This window comes from Salmo salar, unplaced genomic scaffold (genome assembly GCF_905237065.1).
Source record: "Salmo salar unplaced genomic scaffold, Ssal_v3.1, whole genome shotgun sequence".
Taxonomy (NCBI): Eukaryota; Metazoa; Chordata; class Actinopteri; order Salmoniformes; family Salmonidae; genus Salmo; species Salmo salar.
In genome coordinates, this window is record NW_025547989.1 from 424,183 (window position 1) to 439,706 (window position 15,524).

General features: G+C 40.8%; 1 long non-coding RNA gene across 1 annotated transcript; it reads right to left on the minus strand.

The window, feature by feature from the left end:
- Positions 1-957: 957 nt before the first annotated feature.
- LOC123732557 (uncharacterized) lies at positions 958-2,231 on the minus strand. Its single transcript, XR_006763225.1, has 3 exons — positions 2,183-2,231; positions 1,883-1,957; positions 958-1,341 (listed from the first exon to the last, which is right to left on the minus strand). It is a non-coding gene; the product is annotated as an uncharacterized lncRNA (long non-coding RNA).
- Positions 2,232-15,524: the final 13,293 nt, after the last annotated feature.

Genomic DNA, 15,524 nt, shown 5'->3' on the forward strand with positions numbered 1-15,524 from the left:
CCAGCCTCCTGTGGTCCTGTTGATATACCTGTGATTATCAGGTACTGGACATAAGAGGGTCTGTAACAGATTCTAACAGGAGACCTTAGTCCATCGTTCCATTCAATTCAACACTATCAATACCTGAGGGGGATTAGAAAGACATTGTTTATGGGGAACACATATATAGAATAACCAGGAAATGGATATAAACCCATAATACAAACATGGGTAGTAAAACTTCAAAAAGTAAAGAACTAACTACTGAAAGTGGATTATAGAGTAGTGACCAACACGTTGATCAGAGGACTCTGTCTCACCAAGATTCATATCACTCAGTTATATACTCAGAAACTCAGCTTTGTTAGGAGGGATAGGTCTCTATAGAAAGTTACTGTCTCTCTATAGTAACTCAGCTCTATAGTTATAGTCTCTCTATAGTAACTCAGCTCTATAGTTATAGTCTCTCTATAGTAACTCAGCTCTATAGTTATAGTCTCTCTATAGTAACTCAGCTCTATAGTTATAGTCTCTCTATAGTAACTCAGCTCTATAGTTATAGTCTCTCTATAGTAACTCAGCTCTATAGTTATAGTCTCTCTATAGTAACTCAGCTCTATAGTTACTGTCTCTCTATAGTAACTCAGCTCTATAGTTATAGTCTCTCTATAGTAACTCAGCTCTATAGTTATAGTCTCTCTATAGTAACTCAGCTCTATAGTTATAGTCTCTCTATAGTAACTCAGCTCTATAGTTATAGTCTCTCTATAGTAACTCAGCTCTATAGTTATAGTCTCTCTATAGTAACTCAGCTCTATAGTTATAGTCTCTCTATAGTAACTCAGCTCTATAGTTACAGTCTCTCTATAGTAACTCAGCTCTATAGTTATAGTCTCTCTATAGTAACTCAGCTCTATAGTTATAGTCTCTCTATAGTAACTCAGCTCTATAGTTATAGTCTCTCTATAGTAACTCAGCTCTATAGTTATAGTCTCTCTATAGTAACTCAGCTCTATAGTTATAGTCTCTCTATAGTTATAGTCTCTCTATAGTAACTCAGCTCTATAGTTATAGTCTCTCTATAGTAACTCAGCTCTATAGTTATAGTCTCTCTATAGTAACTCAGCTCTATAGTTATAATCTCTCTATAGTAACCCTATAGCACATAGTTAAATTCTGTAGTAACTCTTCCTCCCCTCTCCAGATCATCCAGATCATCCTTCTGTGGTCCAGCAGCCAGTAAAGGCTTCATCTCAGGAGCAGACTTCCTCCCTGGACCAGGAGCAGACTTCCTCCCTGGACCAGGACCAGACTTCCTCCCTGGTATAGACTCCATCTCCATCCCTTCAATCCCCTCAGACTCTATTAAAGACAGAAAGGATGAAGAAACAACATCAGAATAAACTGACCAGACAGAGAGAGAGACAGATAGAGATAATAAACTGACCAGACAGAGAGAGAGACAGATAGAGATAATAAACTGACCAGACAGAGAGACAGAGATAATAAACTGACCAGACGGCGGATGACAGAAGAGAGAGAGACAGATAGAGATAATAAACTGACCAGACAGAGAGAGAGACAGATAGAGATAATAAACTGACCAGACAGAGAGAGAGACAGATAGAGATAATAAACTGACCAGACAGAGAGAGAGACAGATAGAGATAATAAACTGACCAGACAGAGAGACAGAGATAATAAACTGACCAGACAGAGAGAGAGACAGATAGAGATAATAAACTGACCAGACAGAGAGAGAGACAGATAGAGATAATAAACTGACCAGACAGAGAGAGAGACAGATAGAGATAATAAACTGACCAGACAGAGAGAGAGACAGATAGAGATAATAAACTGACCAGTAATTCTAGGAAACATTAGAATCATAAAGACTGATTACTTTGGGAAGGAGTCTGTGTTTTCTGTTGACCACCTGGAGAGGTGGAGAGGGATTGGATGGTTTCTTCAGCTTTCCCTGAGGACAAGAACAGATAGTCAGAACCCACATGTTGGTGAGCAAACCTTAAAAACATGACAATGCACACACAGACACGCGTGAACACACACACACACACACACACACACACACACACACACACACACACACACACACACACACACACACACACACACACACACACACACACACACACACACACACACACACACACACACACACACACACACACACACTACTTACTCAGCTCTTCTTTGAGTTCATCTGTAAAAATTAAATAAAGATAGTGAGAATTAAATAATCATTGAATCATGAGATTTATACACTACATGACCATAAGTATGTGGACACCTGCTATTATCTAACATTAGGTAGAAACACTACATGACCAAAAGTATGTGGACACCTGCTATTATCTAATGTTAGGTAGAAACACTACATGACCAAAAGTATGTGGACACCTGCTCATTGAACATCTCATTCCAAAATCATGGGCATTAATATGGAGTTGGTCCCCCTTTGCTGCTATAACAGCCTCCACTATTCTGGGAAGGCTTTCCACTAGATGATGGTACATTGCTGTGGGGACTTGCTTCCATTCAGCCACAAGAGCATTAGTGAGGTCTCCCTCTCTCTCTTCTCTCAGAGGACCTGAGCCCTAGGACCATGCCTCAGGACTACCTGGCCTGATGACTCCTTGCTGTCAACAGTCCACCTGGTTGTGCTGCTGCTCCAGTTTCAACTGTTCTGCCTGCGGTTATGGATCCCTGACCTGTTCACCGGATGTGCTACCTGTCCCAGACCTGCTGTTTTCAACTCTCTAGAGACAGCAGGAGCGGTAGAGATACTCTGAATCATCGGCTATGAAAAGCCAACTGACATTTACTCCTGAGGTGCTGACCTGTTGCACCCTCGACAACCACTGTGATTATTATTATTTGACCATGCTGGTCATCTATGAACATTTGAACATCTTGGCCATGTTCTGTTATAATCTCCACCCGGCACAGCCAGAAGAGGACTGGCCACCCCTCATAGCCTGGTTCCTCTCTACCCAGTACAGCCAGTAGAGGACTGGTCACCCCTCAGAGCCTGGTTCCTCTGGTCTACCCAGTACAGACAGTAGAGGACTGGTCACCCCTCAGAGCCTGGTTCCACTGGTCTACCCAGTACAGCCAGTAGAGGACTGTTCACCCCTCAGAGCCTGGTTCCTCTCTACCCAGTACAGCCAGTAGAGGTCTGGTCACCCCTCAGAGCCTGGTTCCTCTGGTCTACCCAGTACAGCCAGTAGAGGACTGGTCACCCCTCAGAGCCTGGTTCCTCTCTACCCAGTACAGCCAGTAGAGGACTGGTGACCCCTCAGAGCCTGGTTCCTCTGGTCTACCCAGTACAGCCAGTAGAGGACTGGTCACCCCTCAGAGCCTGGTTCCTCTGGTCTACCCAGTACAGCCAGTAGAGGACTAGTGAGGTTGTCATAAGCAAGGGAAGGTAAGGGACAGACGCAGCGGATATAGTGCTCATCTTTGTTCTTTATTTAGAAAAACAAAATAAACAGACAACGAAACAGTTCCGTTCCAGGAAACCCAAAGGAGAAAAGGGCTGCCTAAGTATGGTTCCCAATCAGAGACAACGATAGACAGCTGCCTCTGATTGGAAACCATACTAGGCCAGTCAAAGAAAAAGACAACATAGAAATATAACACATAGAATGCCCACCCCACATCACACCCTGACCTAACCAAACAGAGAAAAACATCTCTCTCAGGTCAGGGCGTGACAGCGTATTCCTCCAAAGCTCAGTTGTCCTGAGTCTGCATAACTCTGCCAGGACCTAGGATCAAGGGAGACACTCAAGTGTTTTAGTACTATATCTCTTGACACAATGATGAAAATAATCATGGCCTCTAAACCTTCAAGCTGCATACTGGACACTATTCCAACTAAACTACTGAAAGAGCTGCTTCCTGTGCTTGGCCCTCCTATGTTGAACATAATAAACGGCTCTCTATCCACCGGATGTGTACCAAACTCACTAAAAGTGGCAGTAATAAAGCCTCTCTTGAAAAAGCCAAACCTTGACCCAGAAAATATTAAAAAACTATCGGCCTATATCGAATCTTCCATTCCTCTCCCAAAATTTTGAAAAAGCTGTTGCGCAGCAACTCACTGCCTTCCTGAAGACAAACAATGTATACGAAATGCTTCCGTCTGGTTTTAGACCCCATCATAGCACTGAGACTGCACTTGTGAAGGTGGTAAATTACCTTTCAATGGCATTAGACAGAGGCTCTGCATCTGTCCTTGTGCTCCTAGACCTTAGCGCTGCTTTTGATACCATCGATCACCACATTCTTGTAATGAAAATTATATGATTACAGGTTTGACTAAATGATTTCACCCTGAAAATGTATAACCGAGTGATTGTAAGATGGAGGTACTAATGTGTGTGTGTGTGTGTGTGTGTGTGTGTGTGTGTGTGTGTGTGTGTGTATAGGAAAAGTTTAAGCTTAAGGATTTAGCAATGTAAGCAAGACATTCAAGGAAAATGGGGAACTGTTAACAGACAGCAGACAACTTGTGATCACTGTGAAACTGATAACAGGAAGAAGGTCTCCCCACCCAGGGAGGGGAGAAACCTTTAGGCTTGCAGTAGATTACAGTGCCTTGCGAAAGTATTCGGCCCCCTTGAACTTTTCGACCTTTTGCCACATTTCAGGCTTCAAACATAAAGATATAAAACTGTAATTTTTTTGTGAAGAATCAACAACAAGTGGGACACAATTATGAAGTGGAACGAAATTTATTGGATATTTCAAACTTTTTAACAAATAAAAACGTAAAAATTGGCCGTGCAAAATTATTCAGCCCCTTTACTTTCAGTGCAGCAAACTCTCTCCAGAAGTTCAGTGAGGATCTCTGAATGATCCAATGTTGACCTAAATGACTAATGATGATAAATAGAATCCACCTGTGTGTAATCAAGTCTCCGTATAAATGCACCTGCTCTGTGATAGTCTCAGAGGTCCGTTTAAAGCGCAGAGAGCATCATGAAGAACAAGGAACACACCAGGCAGGTCCGAGATACTGTTGTGGAGAAGTTTAAAGCCGGATTTGGATACAAAAAGATTTCCCAAGCTTTAAACATCCCAAGGAGCACTGTGCAAGCGATAATATTGAAATGGAAGGAGTATCAGACCACTGCAAATCTACGAAGACCCGGCCATCCCTCTAAACTTTCAGCTCATACAAGGAGAAGACTGATCAGAGATGCAGCCAAGAGGCCCATGATCACTCTGGATGAACTGCAGAGATCTACCACTGAGGTGGTAGACTCTGTCCATAGGACAACAATCAGTCGTATACTGCACAAATCTGGCCTTTATGGAAGAGTGGCAAGAAGAAAGCCATTTCTTAAAGATATCCATAAAAAGTGTCGTTTAAAGTTTGCCACTAGCCACCTGGGAGACACACCAAACATGTGGAAGAAGGTGCTCTGGTCAGATGAAACCAAAATCGAACTTTTTGGCAACAATGCAAAACGTTATGTTTGGCGTAAAAGCAACACAGCTCATCACCCTGAACACACCATCCCCACTGTCAAACATGGTGGTGGCAGCATCATGGTTTGGGCCTGCTTTTCTTCTGCAGGGGCAGGGAAGATGGTTAAAATTGATGGGAAGATGGATGGAGCCAAATACAAGACCATTCTGGAAGAAAACCTGATGGAGTCTGCAAAAGACCTGAGACTGGGACGGAGATTTGTCTTCCAACAAGACAATGATCCAAAACATAAAGCAAAATCTACAATGGAATGGTTCACAAATAAACATATCCAGGTGTTAGAATGGCCAAGTCAAAGTCCAGACCTGAATCCAATCGAGAATCTGTGGAAAGAACTGAAAACTGCTGTTCACAAACGCTCTCCATCCAACCTCACTGAGCTCGAGCTGTTTTGCAAGGAGGAATGGGCAAAAATTTCAGTCTCTCGATGTGCAAAACTGATAGAGACATACCCCAAGCGACTTACAGCTGTAATCGCAGCAAAAGGTGGTGCTACAAAGTATTAACTTAAGGGGGCTGAATAATTTTGCACGCCCAATTTTTCAGTTTTTTATTTGTTAAAGAAGTTTGAAATATCCAATAAATTTCGTTCCACTTCATGATTGTGTCCCACTTGTTGTTGATTCTTCACCAAAAATTACAGTTTTATATCTTTATGTTTGAAGCCTAAAATGTGGCAAAAGGTCGAAAAGTTCAAGGGGGCCGAATACTTTCGCAAGGCACTGTATGTAACATGGGGCAGGATATGATAAGCAATGTATGTGATGGAGAAGACTTGTAAATTAGCATTGACCGTGTTAACCTTTTATGGATAGGGGGCAGTATTTTCACGGCCAGATAAAAACGTACCCGAATTAATCTGTTTATTACTCCTGCCCAGAAACTACAATATGCATATAATTGTTTGATTTGGATAGAAAACACCCTAAAGTTTCTAAAACTGTTTGAATGGTGTCTGTGAGTATAAAATAACTCATATGGCAGGACAAAACCTGAGAAGATTCCAAACAGGAAGTGCCCTCTCTGACCATTTCTTGGCCTTCTTTAGCCTCTTTATTGAAAACAGAGGATCTCTGCTGTAACGTGACACTTTCTAAGGCTCCCATAGGCTCTCAGAAGGCGCCAGAACGTTGAATGATGACTTTGCAGTCCATGGCTGAAAAACAGTAGCGCATTTGGATAGTGGTCGATCTGAGAACAATGAGACGGGCGCACGTGTGCACGTGAAGAGTCCATTTTACATGTTCAGTCTTTGAACGAAAACAACGACTCCCGGTCGGAATATTATCGCTATTTTACGAGAAAAATCGCATAAAAATTGTTTTAAAACATCGTTTGACATGCTTCGAAGTACGGTAATGGAATATTGTGACATTTTTTGTCACGATACGCGCACCCTTCGTTACCCTTCGGATAGTGTCTTGAACGCACGAACAAAACGCCGCTATTTGGATATAACTATGGATTATTTGGAACCAAACCAACATTTGGGTGTTGAAGTAGAAGTCCTGGGAGTGCATTCTGACGAAGAACAGCAAAGGTAATCCAATTTTTCTTATAGTAAATCTGAGTTTGGTGAGTACCAAACTTGGTGGGTGTCAAAATAGCTAGCCTGTGATGGCTGGGCTATCTACTCAGAATATTGCAAAATGTGCTTTCACCGAAAAGCTATTTTAAACTCGGACACCGCGATTGCATAAAGGAGTTCTGTATCTATAATTCTTAAAATAATTGTTATGTTTTTTGTGAACGTTTATCGTGAGTAATTTAGTAAATTCACCGGAAGTGTTCGGTGGGAATGTTAGTTCTGAACGTCACATGCTAATGTAAAGAGCTGGGTTTTGATATAAATATGAAATTGATTGAACAAAACATGCATGTATTGTATAACATAATGTCCTAGGAGTGTCATCTGATGAAGATCATCAAAGGTTAGCGCTGCATTTAGCTGTGTTTTTTTTTTTTTTTACATTATATGCTAGCTTGAAAAATGGGTGTCTGATTATTTCTGGCTGGGTACTCTCCTGACATAATCTAATGTTTTGCTTTCGTTGTAAAGCCTTTTTGAAATCGGACAGTGTGGTTAGATAAAGGAGAGTCTTGTCTTTAACCTGTTGGGGCTAGGGGGCAGTATTGAGAATTTTGAAAAAATATGTGCCCATTTTTAACTGCCTCCTACAACAACTCAGATGCTAGGATATGCATATTATTAACACATTTGGATAGAAAACATTCTGAATTTTCTTAAACTGTTTGAATGGTGTCTGTAAGTATAACAGAACTCATATGGCAGTCAAAACCCTGAGACAAATTCTGACAGGATGTGGATATCTGATGTGTTGAATTACTTTTAAGCCTATGCCATTGAAACACACTGGGACTTATTAATCATTGAGCACTTCCTACGCCATCCACTAGATGTCACCAGTCTTTACAAAGTGGTTTGAGTCTTCTACTGTGAAAACTGACCGAACAAGAGACTTGGAACGTTGGTCATAAGCGGATGGCCAATACTACTCTGGCGCGTGAGTGCATGTTTGGGTACTCTCGTTCCAATACGTTTTAAAAGAGAATGCAATCGTCCACCTTGAATATTATTGAAGTTCTGATTGAAAAAGGCCCTAATGATTTATGCTATACAGCGTTTGACATGTTTGAACGAACGTAAAAAATTTGTTTTCCCTCTTTGATGAAGACAAGTCCGGCGGGCGACGTTCATGTTTTTGAGTAGCCTACAGGACGCGCTAACAACACGGAGCTTTTTGGACATAAATTATTAGCTTTTTCGAACACTCTACATTTGTTATGGACCTGGGATTCCTGGAAGTGCCTTCTGATGAAGATAATCAAAGGTAAGGGAATATTTACGTAGTATTTTTGATTTTAGATGGCTCCAAGATGGCGCCTAGTCTGTATCGCCAAGCCTATTTTTCTGAGGACAGGACCTCGTTTATTGCAAAGTGTGATTTCCCAGTAAAGTTATTTTTAAATCTGGCAATGCAGTTGCGTTCATGAGATGTTAATCTATAATTCTTTGAATGACAATATAATATTTTACCAATGGTTACGAATAGTAATTATTTAATTTGTTGTGCTGATTGATTGGCGGTATTGGAGGGAAAATATTTCCTCAACATCAACGCCATTGTAAAATGCTGTTTTGGATATAAATATGAACTTGATAGAACAAAAAATGCATGTATTGTCTAACATAATGTCCTAGGAGTGTCATCTGATGAAGATTTTCAAAGGTTAGTGCATAATTTTAGCTGGTTTTCTGCTTTTGGTGACACCTGTCTTTGCATTGACAAAACATTACACACAGCTATTTTCAATGTACTGTCCTAACATAATCTAACTTTATGCTTTCGCCGTAAAGCCTTTTTGAAATCGGACAACGTGGTTAGATTAAGGAGATGTTTATCTTTCAGAGGGTGTAAGATAGTTGTATGTTTGAGAAATTTGAATTATGACATTTAATTGTTTTCAAATTTGGCGCTCTTGATATTTCACCTGCTGTTGATAGGGTGTACCAGGGGTGGGACGCTTGGTACACCCTATAGAAGTTAAAATGGTGTAAAATAGTCATATGTTTGAAAAATTGAAGTTTTCAGATTTTCGAGGAGTTTGTATTTCGCGCCATGCCCTATCATTGGATATTGGAGCAGTGTTCTGCTAGCGGAACGTCTAGATGTAAGAAATTAAAGAAGAGGAGGGGGCATTTGTAAGGGGTATGACATATGGCATGACCAAATGTTAGGTATAAAAGGCTGTGTACATTGTATGATATTCAGAGCTCTCGTGAATAAACTTGGTTGACTATTGTAGGCTGGGCCTCCGTCTGTGTCATTTAACCAGAATCTTATACATTCTGGGGTGCAGACTGAGTAGTTTAACCTCTTAGGACTAGGGGGCAGTATTTACACCGCCGGATAAAAAACGTACCCAATTTAATCTGGTTACTACTCCTACCCAGTAACTAGAATATGCATATACTTATTATATATGGATAGAAAACACCCTAAAGTTTCTAAAACTGTTTGAATGGTGTCTGTGAGTATAACAGAACTCATATGGCAGGCAAAAACCTGAGAGATTCCTTTACAGGAAGTGGCCTGTCTGACCATTTATTGGCTTTCTTTGACATCTCTTTCCAAAACAAAGGATCTCTGCGGTAACGTGACACTTCCCACGGCTCCCATAGGCTCTCAGAGCCCGGGAAAAAGCTGAATGTCGTCATTCCAGCCCCAGGCTGAAACACATTATCGCCTTTTTCAAGTGGCCGATCAGGGGACAGTGGGCTTAGGCGCGTTCTTTTTTTTCCTCTATTTACCGAAACGCAGATTCCCGGTCGGAATATTATCGCTTTTTTACGAGAAAAATGGCATAAAAATGGATTTTAAACAGCGGTTGACATGCTTCGAAGTACGGTAATGGAATATTTAGAATTTTTTTGTCACGAATTGCGCCATGCTCGTAAACATGATTTACCATTTCGGATAGTGTCTGGAACGCACGAACAAAACGCCGCTATTTGGATATAACAATGGATTATTTTGGACCAAACCAACATTTGTTATTGAAGTAGCAGTCCTGGGAGTGCATTCTGACGAAGAACACCAAAGGTAATAACATTTTTGTTACAGTAAATCTGATTTTGGTGAAGGCTAAACTTGCTGGGTGTCTAAATAGCTAGCCCGTGATGGCTGGGCTATGTACTTAGAATATTGCAAAATGTGCTTTCACCAAAAAGCTATTTTAAAATCGGACATATCGAGTGCATAGAGGAGTTCTGTATCTATAATTCTTAAAATAATTGTTATGCTTTTTGTGAACGTTTATCGTGAGTAATTTAGTAAATTGTTAGTAAATTCCCGGAAGTTTGCGGGGGTATGCTAGTTCTGAACGTCACATGCTAATGTAAAAAGCTGGTTTTTGATTTAAATATGAACTTGATTGAACAAAACATGCATGTATTGTATAACATAATGTCCTAGGTGTGTCATCTGATGAAGATCATCAAAGGTTAGTGCTGCATTTAGCTGTCTTCTGGTTTTTTGTGACGTTATATGCTAGCTTGAAAAATGGGTGTCTGATTATTTCTGGCTGGGTACTCTGCTGACATAATCTAATGTTTTGCTTTCGTTGTAAAGCCTTTTTGAAATCGGACAGTGTGGTTAGATTAACGAGAGTCTTGTCTTTAAAATGGTGTAAAATAGTCATATGTTTGATAAATTGAAGTAATAGCATTTCTAAGGTATTTGAAAATCGCGCCACGGGATTCCACTGGCTGTTGAGTAGGTGGGACAATTTCGTCCCACATACCCTAGAGAGGTTACATTTCTATAAAATGAACAACTAAGGAAGAATGTTTCACTTCTCTTTTTGACTTCTCTAACCCCAAACCCCGGCCTGGTCTCATTGGTCTGTTTCATAAGCATTCCCCGAAGTCTGGCGATATTGTGCCTCTGGGTTTAGAAATGTCTGGTGGGTAATAGTACCAACAAAGAAGGTTTGAATCCTAAGCAACCTGCGAACACAATGTTTGAAGTACAATAGAGCAACATAGCTACCGTAGTAGGTCAAAGCTGTGTCCTGGAAAACCTTGGTAGAGCATGGGTGTAGAAGGCATTGTGATGCTCATGTGAATTTTCTTTCTTTTTTGGCTAAAGACCAATGCCTACTTCTCACTTAAAACATACATTTTTATTTGTAATTAAATACAGTGCCTTTCAGAAAGTTTTTACCCCTTGACTTATTCCACATTTTGTTGTGTTCCAGCCTGAATTCAGAATGCATTAAGTAGATGTTATTTCTCACCCACCTACACACAATACCCCACAATGACATCACAATACCCCAGAATGACATCACAATACCCCTCAATGACATCACAATACCTCACAATGACATCACAATAACCCATAATGACATCACAATACCCCACAATGACATAGTGAAAACATGTTTTTAGAAATGTAAATTTCTTGAAAATGAAATACATAAATATTGAATTCACACCCCTGATTCAGTACATTAACTCTGTACCCCCTGTATATAGTCTCGCTATTGTTATTTTACTGCTGCTCTTTAATGTTATTTTTATTTCTTATTCTTATTCGTCTTTTTTAAACTGCATTGTTGGTTAAGGGCTTGTAAGTAAGCATTTCATGGTAAGGTCTCCACCTGTTGAATTCGGCGCATGTGACAAATAAAATTTGATGTTAGAATCACATTTGGCAGCGAATAGTGATTACAGCTGTAAGTATTTCTGGCTCTAAGAGCTGTAAGTATTTCTGGCTCTAAGAGCTGTAAGTATTTCTGTCTCTAAGAGCTGTAAGTATTTCTGTCTCTAAGAGCTGTAAGTATTTCTGGGTAAGGCTCTAAGAGCTGTGAGTATTTCTGTCTCTAAGAGCTGTAAGTATTTCTGTCTCTAAGAGCTGTAAGTATTTCTGGGTAAGTCTCTAAGAGCTGTAAGAATTTCTGTCTCTAAGAGCTGTAAGTATTTCTGGGTAAGGCTCTAAGAGCTGTAAGTATTTCTGTCTCTAAGAGCTGTAAGTATTTCTGTCTCTAAGAGCTGTAAGTATTTCTGTCTCTAAGAGCTGTAAGTATTTCTGTCTCTAAGAGCTGTAAGTATTTCTGTCTCTAAGAGCTGTAAGTATTTCTGTCTCTAAGAGCTGTAAGTATTTCTGGGTAAGTCTCTAAGAGCTGTAAGAATTTCTGTCTCTAAGAGCTGTGAGTATTTCTGGGTAAGTCTCTGAGAGCTGTAAGTATTTCTGGGTAAGTCTCTAAGAGCTGTAAGTATTTCTGGGTAAGTCTCTAAGAGCTGTAAGAATTTCTGTCTCTAAGAGCTGTGAGTATTTCTGGTTAAGTCTCTAAGAGCTGTGAGTATTTCTGGGTAAGTCTCTGAGAGCTGTAAGTATTTCTGGGTAAGTCTCTAAGAGCTGTAAGTATTTCTGGGTAAGTCTCTAAGAGCTGTGAGTATTTCTGTCTCTAAGAGCTGTAAGTATTTCTGGATAAGTCTCTAAGAGCTTTGCAAACCTGGATGGTACAATATTTATATATTGGTCTTTAAAAAAATCTTCATTGTCTGTCAAGTTGGTTGTTGATCATTGCTAGTCAGCCATTGTCAAGTTTTGTCATAGATTTTCAAGCCGATTTCAGTCAAAACTGTAACTAGGCCACTCAGGAACATTCATGGACACTACAACTTTCCTTCTGTTAGTAGTAATGAAGCCTTTACATCATTCATCATGGACATAACAGTACAACATTCCTTCTGTTAGTAGTAATGAAGCCTTTACATCATTCATCATGGACATAACAATACAACTTTCCTTCTGTTAGTAGTAATGAAGCCTTTACATCATTCATCATGGACATAATACTACAACTTTCCTTCTGTTAGTAGTAATGAAGCCTTTACATCATTCATCATGGACATAACACTACAACTTTCCTTACATTTTACATTTTTAGTCATTTAGCAGACGCTCTTATCCAGAGCGACTTACAGTGGTGAATGCATACATTTCATACATTTTTTTTTTTTTTTCTGTGCTGGCCCCCCGTGGGAATCGAACCCACAACCCTGGTGTTGCAAACACCATGCTCTACCAACTGAGCTACAGGGAAGTAGTAATGAAACCTTTACAACTGATACTGTCAGCTGGTTCCAGTCAGTGGTGTCTGTATGTTCTCATGATAAACTAACTCTTGTTGTTGATAGTTCCAGTCAGTGGTGTCTGTATGTTCTCATGATGAAATGACTCTAACTCTGTTGATGGAGGTCAAGGCTGCAGCATCTAAAGAGAAGTACATGATAAACTGACTCTAACTCTGTTGTGGAAACTTCACACCTCTTTGTTGCTGATACTGTTGATGGAGGTCAAGGCTACAGAGTCTAAAGATAAGTGTGTTGGTCACGAAAAGGGAAGGATGGAGAGAGAAGAGAAGAGAAAGGAGAAGTAAAGAGATGGACTGACATCACCGCTGCTGAAGAGAGGATCTTTTGTTCGTCTGTGTTGTTGTCTACATGTCTGCATGTCTGGGTCTGTTTAGTTCTGTGTGTGTGTGTGTGTGTGTGTGTGTGTGTGTGTGTGTGTGTGTGTGTGTGTGTGTGTGTGTGTGTGTGTGTGTGTGTGTGTGTGTGTGTGTGTGTATGTGCGGGGTGGAGACAGCCTCTATTTTTACTAATGCTTTCAGTTGTAAGGACATTTGGCTTGGTGACTTTGGGTATTTTGAGCATCATGTTATACTGTTTAAATGTCAGCCACCAGACCAGAGCATCATGTTATACTGTTTAAATGTCAGCTATTCATGTTGACAAAGAGACTGAGAATGACTCCAAGGCCATTGAAATTCTGAATCATTTTAGATTTATGGACATTTTCCAACATGTTGCTGGGCCCAACCAGAACCACAGCCATACTCTGGACCTGGTTATTACCAAGGGGGCTTTCTACTGGGCCCACCCATAACCACAGCCATACTCTGGACCTGGTTATTACCAAGGGGTTTTCTACTGGGCCCACCCATAACCACAGCCATGCTCTGGACCTGGTTATTACCAAGGGGCTTTCTACTGGGCCCACCCATAACCACAGCCATACTCTGGACCTGGTTATTACCAAGGGGTTTTCTACTGGGCCCACCCATAACCACAGCCATACTCTGGTCCTGGTTATTACCAAGGGGCTTTCTACTGGGCCCACCCATAACCACAGCCATACTCTGGACCTGGTTATTACCAAGGGGCTTTCTACTGGGCCCACCCATAACCACAGCCATACTCTGGACCTGGTTATTACCAAGGGGCTTTCTACTGGGCCCACTCATAACCACAGCCATACTCTGGACCTGGTTATTACCAAGGGGCTTTCTACTGGCCCACCCATAACCACAGCCATACTCTGGACCAGGTTATTACCAAGGGGCTTTCTACTGGGCCCACCCATAACCACAGCCATACTCTGGACCTGGTTATTACCAAGGGGCTTTCTCTTGACATATACTCTATTGTTGATGTTGCTTTATCTGATCACCACTGGGGATGTTTACTACCTTCTGGTCCATAGCACAGGGTAATACTGAACGCATTTTTAAGAAATGATATCTTACCTCTGAAGTTGCTACAGATTTTATTGAGTTAATGAACAATACTCCACCACCTATTCTGCCTTCCTCTTGTGGTGATTTAGTTGATAACTTTAATAGTAAATGAAGGGCAACCATTGATGCCATAGGTCCAGTAAAGTTGAAAAAGGACACATCCAAACGGTGAGCCCCTTGGATGACTGAGGAAACGAATAAATTAAAGAGAAACTGCAGAAAGACGGAGTGGAATTGAATGAAGTCAAAGTTGCAGGTCCATTATGATATTCTGAGAGAGCATCATATATAACAAGGCCATTAGAAATGCCAGATGGGCTCATTTTACCAACTTGATCACTATTAATCAGAATAATTAGGGAGTGCTCTTCTCCACCATTGATGGCCTGATAAATCCTATGTGGACTTTCCTTCATCTAAATGTGATGAGTTTACAGCATATTTCAGAGATAAGATTCAACATTAGACTGGGTATCAGTCAAGACCTGATGAGAAGTTTGATGATATGTGTACTAGCCTACCACACAAAGACACTCTGGATTTATTTTCCCTGGTTGACACAGACTCAAGAAATTAATATCACAACTTGACCTTCCACCTGCCTTCTCCATCCTATCCCCACCACCTTCTTCAAAACAGTTTTTAAATGCATATCTGAAGAAGTGCAAGCTATTGTTAATCACTCCCTGTTCACGGGAACTTTCCCCACTGCACTAAAAACTGCTATGGTGGTTCCCCTTCTGAAGAAAGGTAATCTAGATTCTTCAGCTCTTAGAAGTTATCGGCCAATCTCCTCTTAAGGAGATTGGAGATCAGTGGACAAAGGGCTGGACAACGGGCCACATCCTCAGTTCCAGGATGGACTACAGACTGAACATGACTCACTCAGTTCCAGGTTGGACTACAGACTGAA